Source organism: Pinus tabuliformis, chromosome 5_2, assembly GCF_031772625.1.
Source record: "Pinus tabuliformis cultivar Carrire ecotype Pingquan chromosome 5_2, CPIR1, whole genome shotgun sequence".
In the NCBI taxonomy this organism is placed as follows: domain Eukaryota; kingdom Viridiplantae; phylum Streptophyta; class Pinopsida; order Pinales; family Pinaceae; genus Pinus; species Pinus tabuliformis.
Window position 1 is genome coordinate 433,580,568 of NC_142306.1, and position 13,377 is coordinate 433,593,944.

Below are 13,377 nucleotides of genomic sequence, written 5' to 3' on the forward strand. Positions count from 1 at the left end.
ATTTTTAGAATTGGTATAAAAAAAATCCTCTTTGAGACTCTTGTCACTGCTATTCTTTTACAGGGGTATTAGGTTTTCGATTGCAATATATCTAGATATTCATCGAAGAAGATTGAAACAATCCAAAAGTAGTTTATTACCTAAAACCTTGAGAATAAAGGAAATGCTCCCTACCTTGTCATATTGATTAAAGAAAGACATTCCCACATAAAAAACTTGGTTATGACTACGTTTCATATGGATAAGAAGTCATGCAACATGAAGGATAAGAGGTTTCCCAATATTCCTTCCAACTCTAGTCAAAATTCCCACCAACTCAAGTAAGGGCGATATAAGGATCATAGTATTGGCTAGATCATTGGGGAATAAAGTAGGAGATCATCTTTCACAATTTGGATAATACTAAAAATATTATTACTTCCAAATTTAAGGAGAAGCTAAAGAAGGAGATCATCTTTGAAAATTTGGATAATACTAAAAATATTATTACTTCCAAATTCAAGGAGAAATTTTTGGAAAATAAAGGGGTGGAGGGAAAAACAAAAATACGATATTATAAGGAGGTGGTTAACCTCAATCTCAAAAACCAAAATTATCTCTCTACCTTGAGTAGTGCTAAGAATGAAATGAACATTGCACATATTAGAACTAATTATCAGGAGCTTCATAGTGAAACTAGGTATTGATTGATTTCCAAAATTCCATAGGATGAAAGAGTTTATCACCTCTACTATCGTGGGAGGATTGAAGAGGGAAATCACTTTCTATTAGATTTTGCAATTTATACTCATATTAGATATTTTTCTCAAAATATTTTTAATGCTATAAACCTTTCTAACCTTTTAACTCTGTAAAATGATCGTGATCTAGGAGTGCTCCTAGAATTATATTTTATTTTGTGGAAATCAATTTTAGGTGAATCATGTATTTCATGGAGGCACAAATTCCTTTGGCATGATGGAAATTGTTTTTGGTTTGTTGGTGCAAAGAGGAACTTTGTTTCTTTTTTTTAAAACTTCATGGTCTCTCCTCTCAATGTATTTCAACTTTGATAATAGTGTAGGGAAGTACTTATAGACTTGGTCTCATTTTGTCCTATTTGTATCCACTATGGAAATGATAACTATGGCTAGATGTAATGGAGTGAGCATTCTACTCTCTGGCTTTGTTGTACTTGTGGTTTTGGGTTTTTATGTTTTACTAGATGGATATGAATGCCAAGCTCTATAGTCACTTTTTTTCAAATGAAATATAAGTAATTCAATTTACAAAAAAAATGGAAAAGAGAACTAAAAGGAGAGGAATACTATTTTGAAAATAATCAAAATGTTTAAGGGTGCTTGAATTGAATCATGATATTGGGTAAGAAGTTGTAGTTAACTTTGAGTCTTTTTATTTGATGAGAGAATTCTTGTATTCCTGTGATTTATTCCATAGAGGCCAACATATTTGGTGTGAAACTATACGCAATTGCATATCCCAAAATCTCATGTGATATGCATAGCTAAGCACCACATCAATTTTTGGTTTCTAGTTTAAATTCTATTTAATTTCATTATTGTTTTAAATTGGCTTACATTAAAATAGTGGGGTTTGGACTTCCATGGATGGCATACACTTTCCATGAATTCTAGTTATTTTTAATTACATGTATGTGTCCAAACCAACACCTACATTCATGTAATCCACAATTTAATCTACAAATAATAATATTAACAATTTTGTTCTTTCACAACTAATGCAAAATGATATAGGAAGTGGTACGAAAAAACAATAATTAATATTCACCTTGTCTTTTGATGCTCAGTATCTGCACCAAAATTGTTTCTTATACCCACTTAATTCTATCATCATGGAAATTGTTAGTAGGACCCAACATTAACACCTATAATAGGAAAACAACATACCAACCTAAATACCTTATCATTGTCAATCTAGAAGAGAATGAATAAAATAGTGTGAATTGAAATGAATCAATTAGTTAACACATTGTCTGTGATTGAATATTGAAGTTCACCTTGTTGCGGTGAGTGAAATAATTGTTAAAAATGGGAATATACATGGATTAATTAATTATTTCAATGAGACCATCTTCATAGTTATACATGGAGCACTGGTCCACCCATATTTTCCTCCCTGTGAAGATTGAAATCCCGTATCCATCATTTAATTTCGTGAAGCCACTATGAAGGATAGATATGTTTACTATAATGTTTCTTACATGCTTATAGCTTTGAATGCACATGGAAAGAATGATTATGTCTATAACATTTTTTATCATGATACACAAGCTCTTAGAAATATGCATGTTGGTTTCTCATCCATATATTGCTTTGACACTATAAATGATCAACTCTTACTTTAGTTAGATAACCATGTAATTGTAGAAGATGGCCTAGAGTAGCTCCATTTGAAGCACACCTTCTGACACTCCACTGTCACCTAGCTAAGGGAAATTAGGAATCAACTTTTCCTTTATTACCACATTTGTCTAAGAAGTCAAATGAACTCAACAATACATGAATGTGGCTTGATAATGGACCAAATAAGATGGTAAACCATGTATATAGGTTGATGGTATAGAAGGGTTGATGGTGTAGTTGAGGAAATCAACTAACAGATCTAGTAGACTAGAGTAACACATATGCTAACCCATGGGTGTAGACTCTTGTCCAACTCAAGATTTTATTAGTCTAATTTTATATTTTCTATAGATTCAATTTTTATTTTTCAACATGTCTCACAAAATTCCAATGCTAATCATGCCAATAGTCTCTAATTCCTATTAGCACCATTTTAAATACTTTACTAACATATTGAGGGTGGATTACTAACTAAATTATTTTGTTCTGGTTCCCCTGTACCATAACTTTAATTTATTATGAGGGTGCCATCATGAATTCACTAATCTAGGAAAAATTGAGAACCTTTAAAAATATGCAAATGTTCATAATGCTATAGATTTAGTGCTCCCCAGATCGCCTCAAATACATGTCAGTTTGGATTTTGAAGAAGATGTGCACAATTTCAAAAGCTTGTGCACGCTTTCAAGAATCTGTATTCATTCTAAAAGCACGAGTTAGCCTTCAAAAATGTGTTGGAAATCTAAAAAAAAAAAATCATGCTTTCAAGAATGAGTCTGTATTTTCAAAACATGTACGTTCTTTTAGGTATATAATCTTTAAGATGTAGGGAGGGATGGAGGGAGAGAGGGATAGAGTTTGGGTTTGGTTGTAAAGGATGGATTAAGGAAGAGATGGAGGTATGTAGGGATAGATATGGAAATGAAGGGAGTGGAGTGAGGGTGGAGAGATAAAGGAGGATAAAGAGAGGGAAACAGGAGGAGAGTGGTGTAAATGAATAAAGAGGGAGTTAATGAGTGAGAGGAAATGAATAAAGGGGAGATAGAGTGACGGGGTAGATAAAGAGAGGTAGGAAGAGGGAGAGTTAGAAAGGGAAAGGTGGGGGATAGGGGGAATTAGGCAAGGTAGTTAGAGGGAGAGTACGGAAGAGAGACGAACAAGGCAAGATAGAGAGTGAGCATGTGTCTGTGTGTTTGTGTGAGAGAGAAAGGGAGATGGGTGCCCCAAAATTTTTATGGTGCTGAATCTATTTCCATCATCAAAAACATGATTTAAACACTACTACAAGAAGATTTTTTGAAAGTTTTTTACCCAAATTCAAACCATTTTTAAATGACAATTCCTCAGACACTGTAGACCCTTCCAAACATAAGTCTTCTGATTAAGTCATCCTTCATTGTAGATAAAGTTTAAAATGACTATTTCTAAAATTTACATGTTGATATAAACATGAATCTTTTATACTTGCTAAATTGAAAAAGTAATAAATTGTAGATTAATATCAACATGTTGGGTAACTTATTATTATAAAAGATAATGTGAAGTATATGAAGGGTGACATTGAAGAAGACACAATTAGAAGAAGTAAAAGAAATGTTTGTGGATACTCAAGTTTGATAATTGTGAGAAAGAAGTAGCAGTTAGCAGTGAGTTCCTTTCTTGCATAAGAGCACACCTGCGTTCCTGTTGATCTCTTCCACAATGACTACACTCTTTTCTCTGCCACTATATGAAGTTGCATAGGTCGAAAGCACCTGAGATCCTGACGGTGTGAAATATGCACCATTTATTAGCATATCATCTTCTGATATCCAGTTCCACGTTTTCCATTCACTTTTTGTGGTGTTTTTCCTGTTGGTTACTTCTTTAGGAAAGGGATTTGCAAATGCCATAAATCTATTGCCTTGACTCAGTATGGTGGGGTTTGAATTTCCACCGATGGTATACATTTCCCACTTAGTGTAATCACTGTTAAAGATATGGAAGTATCCAAATCAACACCTACATCCATTTAATTCATTATCTAAAATCTAAATAATATAATAGCCATCTCATAATTTTCCTTCACAATTTCACAGCAAAGAAAAATAAGACGGGAAACGATTAAAATAACAATTAATTACTCACCTTGGCATTCGCTACATGAGACCTTCACCAAAATGGTTGAGTGCAACCGTTTCTTGCATAACTTTGTCATGATGGTGGTCATCACTGTGACCCAATAGCATCATCTACCATTGGAGAAAAGTAGACCATTGTGAAGGTAGAAGAGAAGGAATAAAATAGAGTGAATTGTAACTAATGAACGAATGAGTATGTGAGCTTGCTTACCTTATTGTGGCAAGTGAAATAATTGTTGAAAATGGTGATATAGGTGAATGGCTTGACTGTGTCAATGAGGCCATGTTCACAGTTAGACATAGAGCAATGCTCCACCCATATGTGCCTCGCCGTTGAGATGGAAATCCCATCGCCTTGATTTATTTCTCTATTCATAGGAAAGTTGTTTACCATAACATTTTGTAGACACTTACATTCATGAATGTGGATGCCATGAATGATGACGTTTGTCGAATTTTTTAGGGTGATACATGGCCCCTTAGCAATGTGGACATTGGCGCCACGTCCATCGATTATTTTGAAGTTGTTAATAAACAACTCTTCCTTGAGCTGGATGAGCATGTCATTGTGGAAGATGATCCACAACAGCTCTGTCTGAATCATGGCATGACACAGCGTGCCATGGGATGGATTGACGACATCATCACCGGCATCTGTAACCACATAAAACTTGTCATTTTTGTCTCCAATGGCATGCTTGCCAAATCCAATGCCGCAATTTTCCTTCCATTTTCTGTTGAGCTCCCAATTGGGGTCATAGCACCAATAGTCATCGATGGGATTACTCGTTGCAGATGACAACATGCTCAGTTCCTCTTATCCTCTTGTATTATTGCTAATAATGCTTCTACTTCTATTTTAATACCCATATATTAAAGAATTCTGTGTCAAGCATTCCATTTCAATTTTGTTAAAATAATATAATTACTCTTGCATGAGGAGTTAGATAAAAATAGAGAGTCATTTAACTGAGTGATTGCATGATTGAATTTTTGAGTGTTGAGTCAAGTGAGTTAAGTGATAGACTACTTTGAATGTGAGATTGCATGTAGTTGCATGTCAAGATATTTTAGGCAGTTAGCTAGTTGGAAAAGGTTTAAATACCCTTCACCAGGTTCATTGTAATCATCATGTTTTGTGTGATCAATAGAAGAGCAGCAACTCATGTTTTATGTGTGAATTGTGTTTTGTCTCCTCTGCTTTTCCAACAAATTGGTATTGGAGCAAGGTTTAAGATCGAGAGATTCTACAGCCGCATCATGCATGTGCGAGTAAGAAAATAGTCAGAAGTTTCTCACCCGCTGTAGCCAAACTCGTTTGGTTTGTAAACAACATAGATAGAGTTTAATGAAGAAGCAGCCACAGCTGCCGTGAACACCGTTGCCTGGAAAATTGATTGGTCAACGAGCGAGCAAGCCGCAGTTTCGCAGAAAAATTAGCGTGTGCCACAACTCAATACAGAGTCAACGTGTTTGAAAGTCGAAAGTGTTTGAAACTCGAAAGGCTTTAAAAGTCACGTGATCTTTTAAAGCTAAGTGGGTACGATTTTGTTACGTGGTTTTATCATACGATTTCTTTTGAAGTGATTATAAAGATTTTTTTTTATATAAAAAGATTTTTTATATTAAAAAATAATAAAGGGTTTTATTTTATAAAGGAAATTTTTGAAGATAAGAGATTTTTTTTTAAAATAAGCTTTGCAAAGCTTATTAAAAGAGAAATTTTTGGAGAAATATGGCTTTCTCAAATTTGCAACCCTAGTTCCCACTATTTACAAGGAAATATTATGATGTGTGGGCCATTAAGATAGCGACCATGTTGCAGGCACATGATGTTTGGGATTATGTGAAGTTTGGGTTTACAGAGCCTATGAACGAAGAAGAAGAAGAAGCTCTCACTAATGTGGAGAGGGAACAATGGAAGAAATACAAGAAGAAGAATGCACATGCGTTGCAGCTTATTCAATAGGGAGTGGACCTAGCAGTGTTCCAGAAGATTATGACCACGTCTTCAGCAAAATTAGCATGGGATACTTTGGTGGAAAACTATAAAGGTATGGCCAAAGTCAATATTGTTAAGTTGCAGAATACTAGGAGAGATTTTGAACTTTTGCAGATGAAAGAGACAAGGACATCGATTCTTTCATGAATCGGATCATAACTATTGTAAATCAGTTAAAAATTTATGGTGAAGATATAAAAGATCAAAGAGTGGTTGAGAAGGTCCTCCGATCTTTGTCTACCAAATTTGATGCTGTGGTATCAACCATCGAAGAAGCCAAGGATTTAGCATCATTTACAGTTGATGAGCTTATGGGAACACTTCTATCCCATGAGGCAAGGATAGACGGAAATAAGGATTCCACTTTAGCGAGTGCTTTCAAAAGTCGAGTTTCTATTTCAAGAGATAGAGGTCGAGGAAAAAGTAGAACGAGCGGAAGGTATGGTGGTCAGAGAGATGACTGAGAAGAGCATGAACATGCAAGTGGAAGCAACTACAAAAGCTTCAAAATAATCAAAGAGTTGACAAACCAAAGGTGAGATGTTATTACTGCAATAAATTTGGTCATTATACTCATGATTGCAGGAAGAAAATAGTTTATCAAGGGAACCAGAGAGCTAATGTCACTATAGAGAGTACTAGCTCTATCTTCCTAGCTTGCCAAACCATGCATGAACCTTCTGCTAGTGTGTGGTTTTTAGACAGTGGTTGCGGTAACCACATGATAGGCAACAAGGATTTGGATGAAAATTTCGATCAATCTGTGAAAACAGAGGTAAAGTTGGGGACTGACAAGATTATGGAAGTAGATGGAAAAGGAGTGGTCAACATTCTGACCAAGCAGGGGGAGCCAAAGACAGTCTCAGAGGTATATTATGTTCCTAGTCTTAAACATAATTTTTTAAGTGTTGGTCAATTTCCATAGAAAGGATACAAAGTTATCTTTCAAGGTCAAGAAGTTGTTATATATGACAAGCCCCCAAGCAAGCAACTGATAGCAAAGGTGTAGATGATGAAGAATAGACTCTTTACTCTAATTTTGAATTACAGTGGTCATGTGAGTTATTTTACAGTTGCATGTTTTATGATTATTAGTTATGGCACTTTCGATTTGGACACTTGCACTTTTCTAGTTTAATATTGTTGCAGCAGAAACAGATGGTCAAAGGATTACCTCCCATCAAAGAGCCTACTAGTACATGTGAGTGTTGCATCTTGGGAAAACAACGCCGTGAAATTTTTCCAAAGGGAGTTGCATACAGAGCAAAGAAACCTCTTGAGTTAGTGCATACAGACTTGTGTGGACCTATGAGGACATAGTCAATTGGTGGAAGTTGCTACTTCCTCACTTTCATTGATGACTATAGCAAAAAGAATTGGGTTTACTTTTTGAAGCAGAAGTCTAAAACTTTTGCAAAGTTCAAAGAATTCAAAGCCTTAGTAGAGAACCAAAGTGATCGACAGATCAAGGTATTGAGGTCAGGTTGTGGTGGAGAATATGACTCAAAGGCATTCCATGATTACTATAAAAAACATGGGATTAGAAGATAGTTTACATCCAGGTACACACAACAGCAGAATGGTGTAGTAGAGAAAAAGAACAGGACAATTATGAACATGGTAAGAAGCATGTTGAAAGGAAAAAACTTTTCTAATGAGTATTGGGCAAAAGCAGTTGCATGTGTTATTTACGTGATCAACAGATCTCCTACAAAGAGTGTGATGAACAGAGTACCAGAACAAGCATGGTCAGGTATTTATTGCAACGTATCTCATCTAAGAGTATTTTGATGTGTAGCCTATGCACATGTGCCTAAGGAGCGAAGAGGCAAATTGGATGATAAAAGTGAAAAATGCATATTCATTGGTTATAGTGAGCAATCAAAAGCTTACAAATTGTATAACCCTGTCTCAAAGAAGTCCATAATTAGAAAAGGTATTATGTTCAAGGAACAAGAGTCATGGAATGGAACTATAGACAAAATAGTTGATGCACAAGTGCCACTGATGGAAGAATATGATATAACAGAAAAGGAGCAGCAAGAATCACAGGTGAAGACACCAAACAGAGACACACCAACAAGGACTCCAAGATTTTCAGAGAAGCATGGATCCTCAAGCAGATCAACAGATGAAGATTCTCCCAGCAATCAATCAGGTGATGAATCAAGCAATGGTAAGAGAAACATGAGAAGTTTGAAAGATATTTATGATGATTTGGATGTTAGTTGAAATTTTGCATTATTGTCATTCCAACCTTCTTCGTTTGAAGAAGCAACCAAAGATGAAAATTGGGTGCAAGCAATGGATGAAGAAATTGAAGCTATTGAAAATAATGAGACACGAGATTTGTTTGATTTACCAAAGGAAAAAAATATCATTGGTGTGAAGTGGGTGTACAAAACAAAGTTGCATGAGAAAGGTGAAACTAATATATTTAAAGCAAGACTTGTAGCAGAAGGATTCTCAAAGAAACCAGGAATAGACTTTGGAGAAACCTTTGCTCCGGTAGCCATATTGGAAACTATAGGAGCAATTCTAGCCACAACAGCTCAGAATAAGTGGAAAGTATATCAGATGGATGTGAAATCAGCCTTCTTAAATGGAATTCTAAAAGTAGAAATTTATGTGCAGCAACCTCCAGGATATGAAGTTGAAAGTAACAAAGAAAAATTTTACAGGTTGAAGAAAGCACTCTATGGACTAAAACAAGTGCCTAGAGCTTGGTATAGCATAATTGACAGTTACATGATTAAGAATGGATTTTGCAGAAGCAACATTGTGCCTACCTTGTACACAAAGGTAAATGAACATGGACAGATTTTGATTGTTTTCTTATATGTTGATGACATGATTTTTACAGGTGATTTTGACATAGACGAATTTAAAGAAGCCGTGATGAAAGAATTTGAGATGACAGATCTTGGTGTCACGAAATATTTTCTTGGCATAGAAGTTGAGCAATCTAAAAAAGGAATTTTTATTTGTCAAAATAAATATTCCAAAGATTTTTTGAAAATATTCAAAATGGAAAATTGCAAACCTATCCCTACACCAATTGCAATAGGTACAAAGTTAAGCAAGGATGATGAAGGATCATAAGTTAATCCAACTCTATTCAAAAGATTGGTTGGTAGCCTCATGTATCTCATAGCTACAAGACCAGATATCATGCAATGAGTGAGTTTGATTTCCAGATTTATGGAGACTCCAAAATACACACATTGGAGTGCAGGAAAACGAATTCTGAGATACATAATAGGAACTAGAGATTGTGGCATGATGTATGCAAGCACAGAAAATAAAGAATTGATTGGATACACAGAGAGTGATTTTGTAGGCAGTTTGGATGATAGGAAGAGCACTTCTAGTTTTGTGTTCCACCTTGGTTCAGGTGTGATTTCATGGGCATCTAAGAAGCAACCCATTGTGACACTTTTGTTATTAGAAGCAAAATATGTAGCAGCAACATCAGCAGCATGTAAAGAAGTGTGGTTAAAAACAGTACTTGATGGACTCAAGCAGAAACAACAAGGATCAACAACAATATATTGTGACAACACCTCAGCAATTGCACTATCCAAGAATAGTGTATTTCATCAGAAGAGCAAGCATATTGATACTAGATATCACTTTATTAGAGAACTTGTGAGCAATGGAGAAGTTCACTTGAAGCCTTGTAAATCTAGTGATCAATTGGCTGATATATTTACTAAGTCATTAACACAAGATGTGTTTGAGTTTCATAGAAGAAACTTGGGTGTTCTAAACCTAACTGAGACATAGAATGTTTGAGTTGTCATGAGTCATGTTTTAGTTTACCAGTCGTAATTAAGGAGGACTGTTAAAATAACATAATTACTCGTGCATGAGGAGTCATATAAAAATAGAGGGTAAGTTAACTAAGTGATTTCATGATTGAGTGTTTGAGTGTTGAGTCAAGTGAGTTAAGTAATAGATTACTATGAGTGTGAGATTTTATGTAGTTGCATGTCAAGATATTTTAGGCAGTTAACTAGTTGGAAAAGGTTTAAATACCCTTCACCAGGTTCATTGTGATCATCATGTTTTTGTGAGCAATAGCTCATGTTTTATGTGTGAATTGTGTTTTGCCTCCTCTGCTTTTCCAATAAATTCAGCCTCCAACATCAGAGCAATAGAAGAGTAGTAGCTCATGTTTTATGTGTGACTTGTGTTTTGTCTCCTCTGCTTTTGCAACAAATTCAGCCTCCAACATCATATCAAATAAAAAAGAACAGAAAAATTAACAAAACGCGAATGTAATGTTCCAGTGATCGATTTACTTACTCTAGAACTATTTTCGCTTTGTTGCTCTCATCTTTCTCCACTATCTTCCGTCCCATAAACTTCTCTCCATATTTTGATTCAAATGGCTTTGGCGCCCCCGCCATGAACGCAGCGGAGTATTCCAATCAATAGCATGCACCTCAAAATACAATTTTGATTGCTCATTTTGACAGCCAGGACTCACGTTTGTCTTCTTAAGAAGACAACAACACTAACAACCCTGGTGGCTTGTCTTCTCAGGAAGACAACAACGCTAAGAACACTGGTGGTTGTTGCTTCTGCTCTGAGCAACTGTTGCAAATGCCGGGGCCTTCTTATAGCATCCACCATTTCGTCGTTATTATCACTTCATCACACTTGGTAAATTGCACTATTAATTTCCTTTGCGCATGTTTTTATCATGGCTTAAGGAATGTAGAGATGTGCCTTGACTGGAGGGAGATGGCAAATGTAAACTGCGAATCTTTTAAATACAACACATTCTTATATTCTTTTTAAATGAAATGTCACATGAACAATCAAGAAAGTTTAAAAAGATAATCGGAAACATTGAAAATTGGAACGGATCCTTTATTGAGGAAATAATAATATATATTTTTAAAAATTAGAATTTTTATGGAAAAGAGGTGTGGATGGATGAATGATAATTATATTAGTGAATGGACATATTTTATTTTGTATTAATAAAATAATATAAGAAAAATGATAAAAAATTGTTATATTAAAAAAATTGGGATTTTAATTATATTAAATTTTATTTTAAAATAGATATTTCATATTACTTTTATAACTATATAATTAATTAGTGAAAAAATAAATCATTTAATTATTATTAATCTATACCCAACAACTTCAAACAGATAGCTCCCGTCCCTTTTCTATTCACAAAATTAGAAAATAAAGAAGCCTAAACCTCTAACATAAAAACCCTATCTTCACTTAAAAAAAATCTCCAGCAACAAATTACAACTTATATTCATCTCATAGCTAAATTAGAAATAATAAACTCATTTTAATATCTTACGAAGCTTTATGTTAAATTATTGCTGACTTGTATTTATACCTTGAAAATGAAGAATCCTCACGCTGTGTTATATTATCTCGATGTTAACTTTAACTATTAGATTAGAAAAGCGTGGAAAGCGAACGATACCTAAAATTTTTCAATAATTGATAATTTTTTGAAAAATTTGAGAATTGTTGGAGGCTTAAAAGTCAAATAATCGAAGTTTGTTATATTCAGATGCAAATTTAACTGGCATGTGGAAAGCCTTGCGAGCGAACAGTAAACCATCAAACGACCATCAAGTAACATATCTCTAATGATGTAATGCTGTGATATCAGAGATTCTTGGGTTTGAAAATCCCCGCATGTCACTGTGAAAACGTGCTACATGATGGAAAATTTTAGGGGCTAATGTTCGTCCAGTGGGCTAATTTTCCATGATTTTTCCACAAAAAAGATTCGCCAATTTCCAATTTTATAAAAGACGATTCGCCCAAATTTTAGAATATAAAATTATTTTACCTTAAAAATCGCCAACATTATATAGAGACTATATATAAAATAATTATAAATTTGAATAATTTTACAAATATATCAATAAACATTTATAATTTGCATATTAGGGATTAGTGAGATTCGCCAATGTTTTAAACTTCAAGAAAATTTTCCATCCTTAAAATTTTCCTTGCGTCCAATAGTTTCGATTGAAGGTGTTTTTATATGAAGTTGACTGGGCAAATACAGTTCACATTTTTTTTGTTTTTTTATTGAAAATGTTTTTATTGAAATTGATTAGACAAATATTTTTTTTGATTGCAAAAAAAATGTTTTTATATAAAATTAACTAGACAAACAATTTAAACCAACACTATTTACCCCAACCAATAAACAAACACTATTCACCCCAACCAATCTCTTTCCTTTTTTTCGTTAAAAAGACCAGTTTACTTGACCCGAACCGCAAACCTCTGCCCATCGAATCGCATCGCTTCTCCAGCGTGTACCCCCCGCTTCAAGCTATCGAAATACCATTTGTATTAAAGTTATTGATAATAATGAAAGTATGAAAAGTTTTTTTAATTAATAAAATGGAATTTCCAATGAACATGTTAGCCCCTCTGATACTTAATATAGAATGGTTTCTTTATTTGACACATATGATGACTTTGATATAAAATATTAAAGATGTATAAAATTATGAATTTTTAAGTAATTTATAAAATATTAGTTGTATTGGAGTTATTAATAATATAAAAATCATGAAAACTCCTTTGAATTTTTTTTCAAACCCTGGTCTCTTTAGATGACTGTCAAAAGCCATTGGTGGGGTATTAATTTTTTAACCTTTGCCTGCACAATCAATTTGATTCCATCCTAAACAATTCACCTTTATCTTTTTATGTCATTTTGTGTCGACTCCTCAATTTTCAAATTTCCCTTCAAAGGTGGCTAGTCATTCTTCAAACTTTCCATCAAAGTATGGCATCTTCGGAATTGAATCCTATATTTTCCTCCCTCGATCCGTCACCAGGAAATTTTCTTTCAGATTCATCACATTTCCTCCATTATCCTTGCCAA

The 13,377-nt window shown here is 34.3% G+C and overlaps 1 pseudogene; it reads right to left on the reverse strand.

The window, feature by feature from the left end:
- Positions 1-4,003: 4,003 nt before the first annotated feature.
- Positions 4,004-5,288, reverse strand: LOC149159509 (putative pectate lyase 18 pseudogene; annotated as a pseudogene).
- Between the last annotated feature and the right edge of the window lie 8,089 nt (positions 5,289-13,377).